At 36.0% G+C, this 18,633-nt stretch overlaps 1 protein-coding gene and 1 pseudogene across 4 annotated transcripts in view; both read right to left on the reverse strand.

The window, feature by feature from the left end:
• NOL4 (nucleolar protein 4) overlaps positions 1 to 18,633 on the reverse strand; it is a 409,767-nt gene that overhangs the window by 349,134 nt on the left and 42,000 nt on the right. The gene's annotated exons all lie outside the window — the stretch shown is intronic.
• LOC118880414 lies at positions 6,286 to 6,343 on the reverse strand (annotated as a pseudogene).

An 18,633-nucleotide genomic window follows, 5' to 3' on the forward strand; every position in this document is an offset into this window, starting at 1 on the left:
TTCTAAGGCACCTCCATACTGTTCTCCATACTGGCTGTATCAATTTATATTCCCACCAATAGTGCATGAGGGTTCCCGTTTCTCCACACCCTCTCCAGCATTTACTGTCTGTAGATTTTTTTGATGATGGCCATTCTGACAGGTGTGAGGTGATACCTCATTGGAGTTTTGATTTGCATTTGTCTAATGATTAGTGATGTTGAGCGTCCTTTCATGTGTTTGTTGGCAATCTGTATATCTTCTTTGGAGAAATGTCTATTTAGGTCTTCTGCCCGTTTTTGGATTGCATTATTTGTTTTTTCAATATTGAGCTGCATGTGCTGCTTATATATTTTGGAGATTAATCCTTTGTCAGTGCTTCATTTGCAAATATTTTCTCACATTCTGAGGGTTGTCTTTTGGTCTTGTTTATGGTTTCCTTTGCTGGGCAAAAGCTTTTAAGTTTCATTAGGTCCCATTTGTTTATTTTTGTTTTTATTTCCATTATTCTAGGAGGTGGGTCAAAAAGGATCTTGCTGTGATTTATGTCATAGAGTGTTCTGCCTATGTTTTCCTCTAAGAGTTTTATCATGTCTGGCCGTACATTTAGGTCTTTAACCCATTTTGAGTTTATTTTTGTGTATGGTGTTAGGGAGTGTTCTAATTTCATTCTTTTACATGTAGCTGTCCAGTTTTCCCAGCACCACTTATTGAAGAGGCTGTCTTTTCTCCATTGTATATCCTTGCCTCCTTTATCAAAGATAAGGTGACCATATGTGTGTGGGTTTATCTCTGGGCTTTCTATCTTGTGTCATTGATCTATATTTCTGTTATAGTGCCAGTACCACACTGTCTTGATTACTGTAGCATTGTAGTATAGTCTGAAGTCAGGGAGCCTAATTCCTCCAGCTCTGTTTTTCTTTCTCAAGATTGCTTTGGCTATTCGGGATCTTTTGTATTTCCATAAATATTGTGAATTTTTTAATTCTAGTTCTATGAAAAATGCCATTGGTAGTTTGATAGGGATTGCATTGAATCTGTAGATTGCTTTGGTTAGTATAGTCATTTTCACAATGTTGATTCTTCCAATCCAAGAACATGGTATATCTCTCAATCAGTTTGTATCATCTTTAATTTCTTTCATCAGTGTCTTATTGTTTTCTGCATGCAGGTCTTTTGTCTCCTTAGGTAGGTTTATTCCTATGTATTTTACTCTTTTTGTTTCAGTGGTAAATGGGAGTGTTTCCTTAATTTCTAGTTTCAGATTTTTCATCATTAGTGTATAGGAATGCAAGAGATTTCTGTGTATTAATTTTGTATCCTGCAACGTTACCAAATTCATTGATTAGCTCTAGTAGTTTTCTGGTGGCATCTTTAGGATTCTCTATGTATAGTATCATGTCATCTGCAAACAGTGACAGCTTTACTTCTTCTTTTCCAATTTGGATTCCTTTTAAGTCTTTTTCTTCTCTGATTGCTGTGGCTAAAACTTCCAAAACTATGTTGAATAATACTGCTGAGAGTGGCCAACCTTGTCTTGTTCCTGATCTTAGAGGAAATGGTTTCAGTTTTTCACCACTTAGAACGATGTTGCCTGTGGGTTTGTCATATATGGCCTTTATTATGTTGAGGTAAGTTCTCTCTATGCCTACTTTCTGGAGGGTGTTTATCATAAATGGGTGTTGAACTTTGTTGAAAACTTTTTCTGCATCTATTGAGATGATCACATGGTTTTTTTCCTTCAGTTTGTTAATATGGTTTATTACATTGATTGATTTGTATATATTGAAGAATTCTTGCATTCCTGGGATAAACCCCACTTGATCATGGTGTATGATCCTTTTCATGTGCTGTTGGATTCTGTTTGCTAGGATTTTGTTGAGGATTTTTGCATCTATGTTCATCAGTGATACTGGCCTGAAGTTTTCTTTCTTTGTGGCATCTTTGGTTTTGGTATCAGGGTGATGGTGGCCTTGTAGAATGAGTTTGGGAGTGTTCCTTCCTCTGCTATATTTTGGAAGAGTTTGAGAAGGATAGGTGTTAGCTGTTCTCTAAATGTTTGACAAAATTCTCCTGTGAAGTCATCTGGTCCTGGGCTTTTGTTTGCTGGAAGCTTTTTCATCACAGTTTCAATTTCAGTGTTTGTGACTGGTCAGTTTATATTTTCTATTTCTTCCTGGTTAGTCTCAGAAGGTTGTGCTTTTCTAAGAATTTGTCCATTTCTTCCAGGTTGTCCATTTTATTGGCCTAGAGTTGCTTGTAGTAATGTCTCATAATACTATGTATTTCTGCAATGGGAGTATTTCTTCTCCTTTTTCATTTCAAATTCTATTGATTTGAGTAGTCTACCTTTTTTTCTTGATGAGTCTGTCTAATGGTTTATCAATTTTGTTTATTTCTCAAAGAATCAGCTTTTAGTTTTATTGATCTTTGCTATCATTCTCTTCATTTCTTTTTCATTTATTTCTGATCTGGTCTTTATGATTTCTTTCCTTCTTCTAATTTTGGGGTTATTTTGTTCTTCTTTATCTAATTGCTTTAGCTGTAAGGTTAGGTTGTTTATTTGAGATGTTTCTTTTTTCTTGAGGTAGGACTGTATTGCTATAAATTTCCCTCTTAGAACTGCTTTTGCTGCATTCCATAGGTTTTGGGTCATCATGTTTTCATTGTCATTTGTTTCTAGGTATTTTTTTATTTCCTCTTTGATTTCTTCAGTGCTCTCTTGGTTATTTAGTAGTGTATTGTTTAGCCTCCATGTGTTTGTATTTTTTACAGATTTTTTCCGGTAATTGATGTCTGGTCTCATAGCGTTGTTCCCAGAAAAGATACTTGAAATGATTTCAATTTTCTTAAATTTACCAAGGCTTGATTTGTGACCCAAGATATGATCTCTCCTGGGAATGTTCCATGAGCACTTGAGAAGAAAGTGTATTCTGTTGTTTTTGGATGGGATGTCCTATAAATATCAATTAAGTCCATCTTGTTTAATGTATCATTTAAAGTTTGTGTTTCTTATTTAGTTTCATCTTGGATGAAAGTGGGGTGAAAGTGGTAAAAGTGGGGTGTTGAAGTCCTCTACTATGACTGTGTTACTGTTGATTTCCCCTTTTATGGCTGTTAGCATTTGCCTTATGTATTGAGGTGCTCCTATGTTGGGCGCATAAATATTTACACTTCTTATATCTTCTTCTTGGATTGAGCCTTTGATCATTATGTAGTGTCCTTCTTTGTCTCTTTTAATAGTGTTTATTTTAAAGTCTATTTTGTCTGATATGAGAATTGCTACTCCAGCGTTTTTGATTTCCATTTGCATGGAATATCTTTTGCCATCACCTAAATTTTCCATCTGTATCTGTCCCTAGGTCTGAAGTGGGTCTCTTGTAGACAGCATATATATGGGTCTTGTTTTTGTATCCATTCAGCCAGTCTATGTCTTTTGGTTGGAGCATTTAATCCATTTACATTTAAGGTAATTTTTGATATGTATGTTCCTATTACCATTTCTTAATTTTTGGGGGTTTGTTATTGTAGGTCTTTCCTTCTGTTGTATCTCCTGCCTAGAGAAGTTCCTTTCACATTTGTTGGAAAGCTGGTTTGGTGGTGCTGAATTCTTTTAGCTTTTGCTTGCCTGTAAAAGTTTTAATTTCCCCATCGAATCTGAATGAGATCCTTGCTGGGTAGAGTAATCTCGTTTGTACGTTTTCCCCTTTCATCACTTTAAATATATTGTGCCACTCCCTTTTGGCTTGCAGACTTTCTACTGAAAGATCAGCTGTTAACCTTATGGGGATTCCCTTTTATGTTATTTGTTGCTTTTTCCTTGCTGCTTTTAATATTTTTTCTTTGTATTTAATTTTTGATAGTTTGATTAATATGTGTCCTGGCGTGTTTCTCCTTGGATTTATCCTGTATGGGACTCTCTGCACTTTCTGGACTTGATTGACTATTTCCTTTCCCATATTAGGGAAGTTTTCAACTGTAATCTCTTCAAATATTTTCTTGGTGCCTTTTTTTTCTCTTCTTCTTCTGGGACCCCTATAATTTGAATGTTGATGTGTTTAATGTTGTCCCAGAGGTTTCTGGGACTGTCCTCAAATCATTTCATTCTTTTTTCTTTATTCTGCTCTGCAGTAGTTATTTCCACTATTTTATCTTCCAGGTCACTTATCTGTTCCTCTGCCTCAGTTATTCTACTATTGATTCCTTCTAGAGAATTTTTAATTTAGTTTATTGTGTTGTTCATCATTGTTTGTTTGCTCTTTAGTTCTTCTAGGTCCTTGTTAAACATTTCTTGTATTTTCTCCATTCTATTTCCAAGATTTTGGATCATCTTTACTATCATTCCTCTGAATTCTTTTTCAGGTAGACTGCCTATTTCCTCTTCATTTATTTGGTCTGGTGGGTTTTTACCTTGCTCCTTCATCTGCTGTGTGTTTTTCTGTCTTCTCATTTTGCTTAACTTACTGTGTTTGGGGTCTCCTTTTCACATGCTGCAGGTTCATAGTTCCCATTGTTTTGGTGTCTGCCCCCAGTGGGTAAGGTTGGTTCAGTGGGTTGTGTAATCTTCCTGGTGGAGGGGACTGGTGCTTGTGTTCTGGTGGATGAGGCTGGATCTTGTCTTTCTGGTGGGCAGGACCACATCTGGTGGTGTGTTTTGGGGTGTCTGTGACCTCTTTATGATTTTAGGCAGCCTCTCTGCTAATGGGTGAGGTTGTGATCCTGTCTTGCTAGTTGTTTGGCATAGGGTGTCTAGCACTGTAGCTTGCTGGTCATTGGGTGGAGTTGGGTTTTACTTTGAGATGGAGATCACTGAGAGAGCTTTTGCTGTTTGATATTACGTGAAGCCGGGAGGTCTCCGGTGGACCAATGTCCTGAACTCGGCTCTCCCACCTCAGAGGCTCAGGCCTGATACCAGCCGGAGCACAAAGACCTTGTGAGCCACACGGCTCAGAAGAAAAGGGAGATAAAAAGAAAGAAAGAAAAAAATAAAATAAAGTTATTAAAATAAAAAATAAAATTATTAAAAAAAAATTAAAAAGTAATAAAAGGAAAAGAAAAAAGAAAGTAAGAAAGCAACCAAACCAAAAAACAAATCCACCTATGATAACAAGTGCTAAAAACTATCCAAAAAAACCCAAAACAAAACAAAACTAAAAAAACCACGGACAAACAGAACCCTAGGACAAATGGTAAAAGCAAAGCTATACAGACAAAATCACACAAAGAAGCATACACATACACACTCACAAAAAGAGAAAAAGGAAAAAAAAAAAAAATATATATATATATATATTTTTTTAAAAAAGGAAGAGAGCCACCAAATCAATAAACAAATCTACCAATGATAATAAACTCTAAATACTAAACTAAGATAAACATAAAACCAGAAACAAATTAGATGCAGAAAGCAAACCACAAGTCTACAGTTGCTCCCTATGTCCACTGCCTCAATTTTGGGATGATTCAATGTCTATTCAGGTATTCCACTGATATAGGGTACATCTAGTTGATTGTGGAGATTTAATCTGATGATCCTGAGGCTGCTGGGAGAAATTTCCCTTTCTCTTCTTTGTTTGCACAGCTCCTGGGGTTCAGCTTTGGATTTGGCCCTGCCTCTGCATGTGGGTCGCCTGAAGGCATCTGTTCTTCACTCAGACAGGACGGGTTTAAAGCAGCAGCTGACTAGGGGGCTCTGGCTCACTCAGGCCGGGGGGAAGGAGGGGTGCGGATGCGGGGTGAGCCTGCTGTGGCAGAGGCCAGCATGACGTTGCACCAGCCTGAGGCACGCCGTGTGTTTTTCCAGGGAAGTTGTCCCTGGATCATGGGACCCTGGCAGTGGCGGGCTGCACAGGCTCCTGGGAGGGGGTGTGTGGATAGTGACCTGTGCTTGCACACAGGCTTCTTGGTGACTGTAGCAGCAGTGTTAGCGTTTCATGCCTGTCTCTGGCATCCGCGCTGAGAGCCACGGCTCGCACCAGTCTCTGGAGCGCATCTAGGCTGTACTCTGAATCCCCTCTCCTCGTGCACCCTGAAACAATGGTCTCTTGCCTCTTTGGCAGTTCCAGACTTTTTCCTGGACTCCCTCCTGGCTAGCTGTGGTGCATTAGCCCCCTTCAGGCTGTGTTCATGCAGCCAACCCCAGTCCTCTCCCTGGGATCTGACTTCCTAAGCCAGAGCCTCAGCTCCCAGACCCCACCCGCCCCAGGGGGTGAGCAGACAAGCTTCTCAGGCTGGTGAGTGCCGGTCGGCACCAACCCTCTGTCCAGGAATCTCTCCACTTTGCCCTCTGCATCCCTGTTGCTGTGCAAGCCCCCTTCCATCCTTGTCGAGGGGACTGCTAACCTTTTCTCCTTTTATACAACACCCATGTTCACTGTATTATTCACAATAGCCAAGATATGCAAACAACATTTGTCCATCAATGGATGAACACATAAAGAAGATGTGATATACATTATATATATATATATAATGGAATACTATTCAGCCCTGAGAAAGGAGGAAATAGTACAATTTGCAACAACACTGATGGACCTTGAGAGTATTATGCTAAGTGAAATAAGCCATACAGAAAAAGACAAAAACCTCATGGTATCATATGTGGAATCTAAAAAGAAAGTAAAAAATCATAGAAACAGAGAGTAGAAAAGTGGTTGCCGGGGAGGCTACATAAAGGGTACTAACTTTCAGCTATAATAGGAATAAGATCTGAAGATCTAATGCAAAACATGGTGAATACAGTTGATGACACTGTACCATATCATTGAAATTTGCTAATAGAATTTAAATTTTTTCACCAACAAAAAAGAAAAAGCTGACATATGTGTTAATTATCTAGATGGGAGGAATCCTCTCACCATGTATATCCAATCATCACAGTGTACACTCTAAATATCTTACAATTTTATATGTCAATTTACCTCATAAAGCTGATTTTAAAAAATACAAATAAATAGACATCCTAAGTTCCAAGATTAGAAGACTTAATATTGGTAAGATACCAATATTCCCCCAATTAATCTACAGATTCAACACAATCTATATCAAAATTCCAACTCCTTTTTTTAAGAGGTACAAACTATTATGTATAAAATAAGCTACAAGGATATATTATTGTACAACACAGGGAATATAGCTAATATTTTATAATAACTATAAAGGGATTATAACCTTGAAAAAGTGTTAATCATTATATTGTACACCTGTAACTTATATAATATTGTACATCAACTATACTTCAACAAGAAAATAATAGGTTAAAAAAAAGAAATTGGCAAGTTGATCCTAAAATTCATTGGAGATGCAAGACTCAGAAAAACTAAACCCATCTACAAAAAAGAAAGTTAGAGAAGTCACTCTTCTTGATGTCAAAACATATTACAAAAGTGCAATAATCAAGACAGCATGCTACTACCATAAAGATAGACATATAGATCAATGGAGTAGAATTGAGCACTCATAAGTAAATCATACATCCATAGTCACATGGCTTTTGACAAGGGTGCCAAGACAATTCAACAAAGCAAAGAATAGTTTTTGACAAATGGTGCTAGGACAACTGGATATGCACGTGCAAAAGACTGAATTGGATGCCTCTCTCATACCATATCCAAAATGTAACTCAAAATGAATCAGTAACCTAAATGTTAGAGCTAAAGTTATAATATTCTTAGAAGAAAACATAGGTGCAAATCTTTATCACCCTGCTTTAGGTGACAGTTTATTAATATGACACCTACAGCATAATCAACCAAGGAAAAGAGAGATAATTTGGACTGTATCAAAACTAAAAATTTTACATGTTAAAGAACACTATCAAAGAAGTGAAAATCCAAACCACAGAGTGGAAGAAAATATTTGCTCATAATATATTGGATAAGGATATAGTTCCAGAATATATAAAGAAGTCTTACAGTTCTACAATAAACAGGCAACACAATTTTTAAAATGGGCAAAGAACTTGAATAGACATTTCCCTAGAGAAGATATATTGTACAAATGGTCAATAAGCACATGAAATGATGCTCAACATGATTAGTCATTTAGATAAATGCAAACCACAAGATGATACTATTCCATATCCACTAGGATGACTATAATTTTTAAAAATGGGAAATAGCAAGTGTTGGTTAACATGTGGAGAATTTGGAAACCTCAAACGTTGCTGTGTAAATTTAAATGGTAAAGCTATTTTGAAAACAGCTTAGCAGTTCCTAAAATAGTTAGAGTTACCATATGACCCAGGAATTCCCCTCCTGGGTATAAAACAAAGAATTGAATAATATGTCCACACAAAAATTTGTACACAAACGTTCATAGCAGCATTATTCATGATAGCCAAAAGTAGAAACTACTCAAAGTATCAATCAACTAAAGAATGTATAAACAAAGTTTGGCATATCCATACAATGGAATATTACTCGTACATAAAAAGAAATGATGTACTAATTCATGCTATGACATGGCTGAACTCTGAAAACATTACACTAAGTGGAAGACGGCTGACATAAAGGCCACATATTGTATCATTCCATTTATATAAAATTTCCAGGATAGGCAAATCCATTGAGATAATTAAGTTGATTAGTTTTCAGGGGCTAGGAGGAGGGAGAAATGAAGAGTGAATGCTAATGGATGTGAGCAATTATTTTCAGGATGATGAATATATTCTGCAATTATGTAGTGGTAACAGTTGCACAGCCTGGTGAATATACTTAAAACCACTAAATTGTTCATATTAAAAGGGTGAATTTTATGGTACATAAATTATATCAGTAAAATAGCAATACAAAAATACATTTGTGAATGGTTTCATATCTTCCCCAATTTATTGTAAACTGAGTGCAGAAAGAATAAAGTGTGGAAAGCAACACACCAAAATGTTTAACAGTGACAATTTTGGGGTCGTGGGATTAAGGGTTATTTTTTAAATTTAACTTCCTCTTTCTCATATTTTTAAATAATTCAATTAACCTTATAATCCTAATAAAATGAATTTGATAGAAAACAATAGACATCCATTAGCTGAAAAGCACATAAAATTTAACCCACCCCTCATACTTTATTAATTCAAAATGGATCATATAATAAATGTAAAATGTAAAACTATAAAATATTTTACTAGAAAACATAGGAGAATCCCATGACTAGGTAGAATTTGATCCAGGTATGCAAGGTTGGTTAATCAACTAATGTAATCCATCATGTCAACAAACTTTTAAAAAAGAAAAAAAAATCACGTAATTATATCAATAGATGCAGAAAAAGCTTTTGACAAAAACCAGTACACATTAATGGTAAAAACTTTCAGTAAACTAGGAATAGAGAGGAGCTTTCTCAACTTAACAAAGACTATTTACAAGAAAACTATAGCTAATGTCATATTTAATGGTGAGAAACTCAAAGCTTTCCCACTGAGAACAAGTACAACGTAAGGATTTTCCCCCCTCACCACTCCTTTAAACATTGTACTGGAAGTCCTTGCTAATGCTATAAAAGGCAATGAAAGATATACAGATTGGGAAGGAAGACATAAAACTGTCTTTGTTCACAGATGACATGATCATCTGTGTAGAAAATCTAAAAGAATCAACAACAACAACAAAAGCTCCTGGGATTTATAAGCAGTTATAACAAGGGTGCAGGACAAAAGACTAAATATGCAAAAGTCAACTGATTTTCCATATACTAGCAATGAACAAGTGGATTTGAAATAAAAACAATATCATTTACATTAGCACCAAAAAATAAAATACTTAGATATAAACCTAACAAAATATGTACATGATCTATCCAAGGAAAACTACAAAACTCTGGTGAATAAAATCAAAGAAGAACTATATAAATGGAGAGATATTCTATGTTCCTGGATAGGAAGACTCACTATTGTCAAGATGTCAGTTCTTCCCAACTTGATCTATGGATTCAAGGCATATCCAGTCAAAATCCCAGCAAATTATTTTATGGATAGCGACAAACTGTTTTAAAGTTTGTGGGAAGAGGCAAATGACCAAGAGCCAACACAACATTGAAGGAGAAAAACAAAGTTGGAGGAATGACACTACCTGATTTCAAGACTTACTATAAAGCTGAAGTAATCAAAACATTGTGCTATTGGTAAAAGAATAGACAAATAGAACAATGGAACATAATATAGAGCCCAGAAATACATCCCCATAAATATACCTAACTGATCTTTGGCAAAAGGGCAAAAGTACCACAATGGAGAGCAGACAGTCTTTTTAACAAATGGTGCTGGAACAATTGGACTTTCACATGATGAATCTAGACACAGATCATACACTCTTCACAAAAATTAATTCAAAATGGATCACAGACCTAAATGTAAAATGCAAAGCTATCAAATTCCTAGAAGAAAAACATAGGAGAAAACCTAGATGGCTTCTGGTATGATGATGCCTTTTTAGATACACCACCATTGGCACAATCCATGAAGGAAATAATTTATAAACTGGGCTAGATTAAAATTTAAAACTTCTGCTCTGCAAAAGAACATATCAAGAGAATTATAAGATAAGCCACAGACTGAGAGAAAAGATTTGCAAAAGACACATCTGATACAGGACTATTATCCAAAATATACAGAGAACTCTTAAAACTCAACAATAAGAAAACCAACAACTCGATTAAATCATGAGCCAATACCTTAACAGACACCTCACCTAAGAAGATATACTGATGGCAAACAAGCATATGAAAAGATGCTCCGCATTGTATGTCATCAGGGAAATGCAAACTGAAACAATGAGATACAACTCTACACCTATTAGAATGGCCAAGATCAGAACACTGACAACATCAAATGCTGGCAAGGATATGGAACAAGAGAAACCCTCATTCATTGCTTATAGGAATGCAAAATGGTACAGCCATCTTGGAAGACAGTTTGGCTTTTTCTTACAAAACTAAACGTACTCTTACCTATGATCCAGCAGTAGTACTCCTTGATGTGTACCCATAGGAGTGAAAAATTATGCCCCCACAAAAACACTGTGCATGGATGTTAATAGTAGATTTGTCCATAATTGCCAAAACTTGGAACCAAGCAAGCTGTCCTTCAGTAGGTGAATGAATAAGTAAACTGTGGTACACCAGACAATGAAATACATTCAGCACTAAAAAGGAATGAGCTATCAAGCCATGAAAAGACATCAGCAGGGGTTAGGGAGTTTAAATGCATATTACTAAGTGAAAGAAGCCAATCTGAAAAGGCTACATACTGTATGATTCCAACCATATGACTTTCTGGAAAAGGCAAAACTATGTACACAATAAAAAGATCAGTGGATGTCAGGGGTTGGGGGACAGAGATGAATAGAGCAGTGGAAATACTCTGCATGATATTATAATGATGGATATTTGTCATTATACGTTTGTCCAAACCCACAGAATGTACAACTCCTAAGTTAAATTATGGACCTTGGGCGCGATTATGAGATGTCAATGTAGGTTCATCCCTGGTAAACATTTTTTTAAGGACCAAACTGGGGAGTGATACTGATAATGTGGGAGGCTATGCATGTATGGAGGTAGAGAGTAAGTCTTAAAAAAGAGCATATCTGTTCAACCTTAGTTTAAGCAGAGTCCTTCAGCATGATACCAAAATATGATCCATGGAAGGAAAACTGATAAATTAGATATGCCAAAATAGAAAATACCTGTTCTGTAAAAGATACGGTTTAAAATGTGTAAAGACAAGACACAGACTGGGAGAAAATATTTGCAAATCACATTTTTGACAAAATACTTGGATCTAGGATATACAATCAACTCTCAAAAACTCAATAATAAGCAAACAAATATCCCAAATTAATAAATGAGTAATGAGCAACCTAAGTGTCCATCGACAGATGAATGGATAAAGAAGATGTGCCACATATATACAATGGAATATTATTCAGCCATAAAAAGAAACGAAATTGAGTTACTTGTAGCGAGGTGGATGGACCTAGAGACTGTCATACAGAGTGAAATAAGTCAGAAAGAGAAAAACAAATACCATATGCCAACGCATATATATGCGATCTAAAAAAAAAAAAAAAAGGTCTGAAGAACCTAGGGGCAGGACAGGAATAAAGACGCAGACGTAGAGAATGGACTTGAGGACACTGGGAGGGGGAAGGGTAGGCTGGGACGAAGTGAGAGACTGGCATGGACTTATACACACTACCAAACGTAAAATAGATAGCTAGTGGGAAGCAGCCGCATAGCACAGGGAGATCAGCTCGGTGCTTTGTGTCCACCTAGAGGGGTGGGATAGGGAGGGTGGGAGGGAGACACAAGAGGGAGAGGATATAGGGATATATGTATATGTATAGCTGATTCACTTTGTTATAAAGCAGCAACTAACACACCAGTGTAAAGCAATTATACTCCAATAAAGATGTTAAAAAATTAAAAAATAAAAAATAAATAAATGAGTAATGATCTAAACAAACACTTCATCAAAGAATATATGTGGATGCAAGGAAACATAGGAAAAGATGCTCAATACCACTACTCATTAGGACAAAGGAAAGTAAAACTACAATGAGATACTACTATTAGCTATTAGAATAGCAAAAAAAAAAAAAAAAAAAAATCCTGACAACATCAAGTATTAGTTAGGAGTGGAGCAAGTGGCACTCTATACTTTGCTAGCAGGAATGCAAATGGTACTGTCACTTTGGAAAACAGTTCGTCAGTGTCTTATAAAAGTAAACACACATCTATCATATAACATTGCATTCCCATTCCTAGATACTTAACCAAGAGATAAAAACATATTCACACCAAAACCTGTATGCAAATGTTTACAGCAACTCTATTCATAATCACCCAAAGTGGAAACCACTCAGATGTCCTTCAATAAAGTAAATGGATAAATTATGGTATATTCACTCAAAGGAATAATACTCAGAGATTTCAAGGAACAAAGTATTGATTCACACACCATGGATAAGTTTCAATTTCATTTTGCTAAATGAAAGAACCAGAGCCAAAAGTCTACATGTCGTGTGATGCCACTCATATGATATCATGTAAAAGGCAAAACTACAGGGACAGGGAATGGACCAGTGGTTGCCAGGTGTAGGGGGTGGGGACAGGAGTTGTTTAAAAAGGGAAAGAATGAGGGCGTTTCAGGTGTAATGGAACCATTCTATTTTATGGCTGTGGTGGCGGTTACGTAACTCTATGCCTTTGTCAAAACCCAAAGAACTGCATGTCATAAAGAGAATGTCACTCTATGTGAGTTAAATATACACATAAAAATGAATAAATAATATCTTAGAAGAAAAACAAAATAAGCAATTGGTAAAAGATGAAAAGTATTAAATAATTGTAATCACGCAAAGGAACTCTATCTCAATTCATATACAAGCACATAAGCTTATATATACATACTAGGCCTGGAGAGAAAAGTAATTTTTGTCTAAACGTTGAACATATTAGCCCTGCCAAGGAATTTAAAGCTTCAACTGAGCTCTTCTAATTGCAAAGAGAAATTCAGAGCTAATTTGAGTAAGTGCTGAATTGTTATGAATAAGGAAATAATTTACATTGTTACTATTATTGTTACCATGACAGTGTTATAATATACAAATTATATATTAAGTATATACAGTATATACATAAATATTATATATAATAGCACATTATGATTATGTTTCTAAGAAAGATGTGTCAATAAAAAAGATAGAAGATAGGCAAGTAACCAAAAGAGGAATCGAAGGGCACTTATAAGAGGATAACTGATACTTACGAATTGCTTGAATTACTATGACACTTCCCCCAAATAATAGTAAACTCTACAACAAAGACGGAGAACATGGAGTGGGGCAGGTGCCACTCAAGGAAGGGACTGAGTTCCACGTTTGAGTGACATCAGTCTGATGATAAAGGAAGAGCCACTAGGGACAGAATAAACAGCAAGAAATCTGAGGAGACAGGGATTCAGATCCAAAGGTGACATGGAAATAAAAATCCCCTCATTAATTCACAGAAATTTGTGGGAGAGCATTTGACTTTTCAAATTTCATAATGGAGGGAGGCTCAAACCAATCTCTTAGGAGAAGGGAATCTCTAGTTGGCATATGGGTTACATATGGGATATCTGGGAGCAATCACACTGTTCACTGTCAAATAACTTACACAAATAAACCACTAGAAATCAAGTGTTTGTATAAATCAAGAAGTGAAGAGGACATATAAGCAATAAATTGGTGAAATTGAAATTGGAGAAACCAGAAGTTAGTATTCAAAGGTAGTAAGTAGAAACTTCTGTGAAGCCTATACAGTACGCCAGATTAGGGGTTCAAAATTTTCTTACTCTCCTGTCACCCACTCTCTCACTACACTCACTCTCTATTTTGTCCCTAGTTAAGACTTTCGGTTACCTCACACTCTCCTATCTTTCTAATTATCAGTCCACTTTTCAGTTTCACTTGCCTCCTTACCCTAGGCCCCCATAGGCAACCATTAAAACACAATGTCTATCTTAAAATCTGGATAATTCTGTCAAGAACTGTGAAGGATCTGAGATTTTCCCCTACTTGCAAGCTAATTCAGCCTGCCACAGTTTCATGGATGGTGGCAGAAGACACAAGACGCCTGCATTAGTGACAAAGGGCCACTGGCCATTATAGGAATAGTAGTAGCCAGGGTATCAACACTTGCATCAGTTCCCCAAGTTACAGTACTCACAGAGCAACAAGAAAAAGGCCAGTTGTCACCTGCACACATAGTGGGATATATACAGGAAAGAAATCTCGAGCTCAGGGAAACCGAATCTTTCATAATGAGTAGTAAGTCAGCCTAGACCTTGCCGTGGAGGAAGATACCATCTTTATTATACTGAACAGTCAGCAAACCCACCCTTTTCCCCAAGGGGAGACATTATCTTTTTTGTCCAAGCCTGTTCACTCTACAAATATCCTTTGAAGACAGTTCCAAACAAAGGCAGTCAGTGCCTCTACTCACAAGACATGCAGAAATGCTAGCAGCCTTCCAACAGTCCCCAAATTTTCTCTCTTGGCTTTGGGGTCTTATATTTACTCTAGAAAGTTATTAAATCACACCTTACAGCATCCTTTATGAAAAAGAATTTCAGGTGGCCCTCACAGACACTCACCTTTATCATTTTCATCTTTTGTCTATATTAGAGATGTCTGATTGCTCACCTCCGATTCACAGAGAATCACTGATAATCTGCAAAGGATGTCCTCTAAACCCTTACCACATAACTGCCCCTAACTGGAAGAAAGTCCCTCTTCCCAAGAAATTGAACTTGAAACAAAAGACTGAGGCAGCCAACACGGTGCCATGTGCAAACTGAAGACACAGAAGATAACTAGCAAAGTCTTACTTTCTAAAAAAGGTAATCTTTAGAGAGCAGAAAGGAACAGTCATGCAGTGGGAAGCATTTCCAAGCCACCAGGCAATCCCACAAAGGGGAAGAAAAACAAGCTTTCTTGCTCCAATGAGGCCCAGCTCTATTATCTTCCTTTGTGCTCCATGATAATTTCTTGTTTCCTGTGAAGTTCCCTACAATACCCCCAAGTAGTTTTACATTTTCTTTAACTTTTTGGTGTAGGTTTATAGTCTGCACCTATCAATTCTTGAATAACCCTTAAATACAATTTACCTTCCTAAGATCATCAAGCCACTCAAATCATGGCCTAATCTCCTTCTTCACTAAGGAGATAAAGGTAATTGTCATGAGCTCCTCTTATTCTACCTCAAAAGACCTATAATATCATCTATCTATCTAGAACATATACATGATAGCAATTTTTACTTTACACTGTATGCCTAATATGATGTGACAACCAGCAGTCCTTTGATCAAAGAAAGTATTTTCCCCTTTGTGTTAAATAGTCTTATAACTAGCTTTACAACATTATCAGAAAAAGCATGTTTGTTTTGGCAAAGATATCTTCAGCTCTGAAAAATGTCACTTTACTTTTAGAATCTTTTTGGCCTTTCATGACAAAAACTGATCCATTTTATTATGAAAAGTGTTATTTTACTCTTTCACTGAAAGACAGTTTTGACTGCTTTACAAAGAGATTGCTATGCTTTCTTTTTTGGAAATTTAAGCAAAAACTTTCATGATGTCAAGCATTGTCTGATAGTTTCATTATTGCCAATGTGCCTGGGAAACAGGGTAAGTAGATACACAGTCAAAATCCAATTTTCAGATGTTCATCATCATATTTTCTATGTAACTCTTCTTTTTGGGCTGCTTGGTGGAAATAATACACTTGTAAATCCACTTATTCTCTCTTCTGTTTACTTTACTGTGAGTTACATTAGTCTCATACTTTGACAAATCATCTTATTTCCCTGGTCCACTTTTGTGAATTCGGGCTATAACTCAATAAAATAATATGCAAATTTCACAAATATAAACAATAGCATGAAAGCACCTGACCTTCTCCTTGCTAACCGAATGTTAGCGAAGACCAAGTGAGCAATATTTCCCTCATAGTACCTGAGCAACCAAGGATATAATAGTCATGAACCATTACAGAGAATGTAATTGAGAATGTATTGAGAAAGTAATCTGATGATGATATCATAATTAGTCCTGCATTTCATATTTATTAAAGCTATTTCAAGCAGTGTTTCATCCTTTTTCCCCTCTGGCACAGCTAAACTTCCTGTGGACCATTTAATAATCAGCCAGGTCATAAAGTAGGTCAAAGATTTTGCTTTGAGAAACACTCATCCGTTAGCTACCTGAAGGCAAAGATTTTCACCCATTCCTTTGACTACCACACACCTAGACCAGCAGAGAACTAATATATGCCTAATAAAAGGTCACAGTCCTTAAACGTGTATATTTCAAATTTTGTCCTTTCCCTTCCTTTGCCTTAACATCCTTTTGACTCCAAGGAGACAACTTTTGTAAGCGTGACTTTTCAATCCAGTTTGGCCTCTCTGAATTTCTAACCCTTATCGCTACTTCCCTGCTGGAAAAGTTCCACTTATGTGGTAAAAATCATCAAGTTTAATATTTCCAAAACAAACTCATCGTTATGTACTACATAACATAAAAAGCACCTCACATTTCCCCCTGCCACTTGTCACATTATTGCATTAGTAATCCAGGCTCACCTTCTCAGCTTTTTATTTCCTCTTTCTCTCATATCTACTGTCAATATTAAAGCCTTATTATCTTTTTAAAACATGTTTATTTTATTTATAGTTATGTTTAAATTACAACTGTAATATGGACTTATTTGAAGAGCTAATACAATCCAAAGCTGCATAATAAAATATAGTTGATAGTTCAACCCCAGCATCCATGTCCTGCCCCTTCTACACAATTAGGGTTTCAAGATTGTTATGGCACAATGACTATTGATACTTAATTGATACCCAAATTCATGCCAAGCCTCTTTCCAGTTCTACCGCAACTACCATAACTCAGGTCTGCTCTATCAAAATGACCATTTTTCATGTTTGAGTCTTTCCACTTCGTCCATAATCCATTCTGCTCACTTCCACCATATAGATCTTAAGATCATGTTCGATTTTGCCACTCTCTAACATAACAAAACAAAAACAACAACAAAAAACACAGGCAGTTGAATAAAGTCTAAACTCCTTATTTTAACATTCAAGGATCTTCTATAGTTGCCAAGGCATAAAATAACAAAAATTTGGATTAGGAATTTAAGTGAACAAACGTATCCATTACTAATTGTGTTATCCTAGGATAACACAATTAGTAATGTGTAGGATTACACATTCTATTCTAAGCCTCCTTCTTTCTCTATAGAATGAAAAATGAGTATATCAAACAAACATTCTAGCTAACTTTAAAATTATACAAGTCTATCTTTCAAATCTTAGCTTTCATTATTCCACTAAGTGTTCTCTACTTTTCAGTCCAATGAAACTACAGTTGACCCTTGAACACGGGTTTGAACTGTGTGGGTCCACTTACAGGTGGAATTTTTCAATATGCAAAAATGTACATGTACAACATAGTATGCAAAACTTTTATTGAAGCAGATAGCTTATCCTTACATAAACATAGGGTGAGTGACATTTAATATAAAGTTAATAATGTGTTAGTTTTCTGTTTCATAACTTTGCTTTCAAAGAATTACATTACTGTATGGTAAGCTTCTCTCTTGTAATTGGAGAAACTTCATATCAGCCTATCATCACAGGTAATGGATTTTTTTAAATGTAATGATGTTTCAAATACTGTATTATGAATATGACTGAAACATTGTATGCCATAAAAATTGATAATGATTCATTCATTAGTGTACAGGATAGGTTACTGTGAAGCAATCATATGTATTACACTAGGCTACCATAAAACAATCATAGTGCTGCCCCTTCATTACCAATACATGAATCATTATATCTGTAAATAAATATCCATTTCTTTTTCACATTATCTTTTCATTTTTGATGTCTATTGTTAGTAATATGTATAACATCTAGTGTTTTGTATCATGTGGATAATACTGATGTAGGTACTGATAGATGATTCATCTTATAAACAGGAAATAAACCTAGGTTATGGATAAATATGATACAGTACTGTAACTGTATTTTCTCTTCCTTATGATTTTAACATTTTCTTTTCTCTAGCTTACTTTATTGTAAGAATACAGTATACAATACATATGA

This window comes from Balaenoptera musculus, chromosome 14, assembly GCF_009873245.2.
Source record: "Balaenoptera musculus isolate JJ_BM4_2016_0621 chromosome 14, mBalMus1.pri.v3, whole genome shotgun sequence".
In the NCBI taxonomy this organism is placed as follows: Eukaryota; Metazoa; Chordata; class Mammalia; order Artiodactyla; family Balaenopteridae; genus Balaenoptera; species Balaenoptera musculus.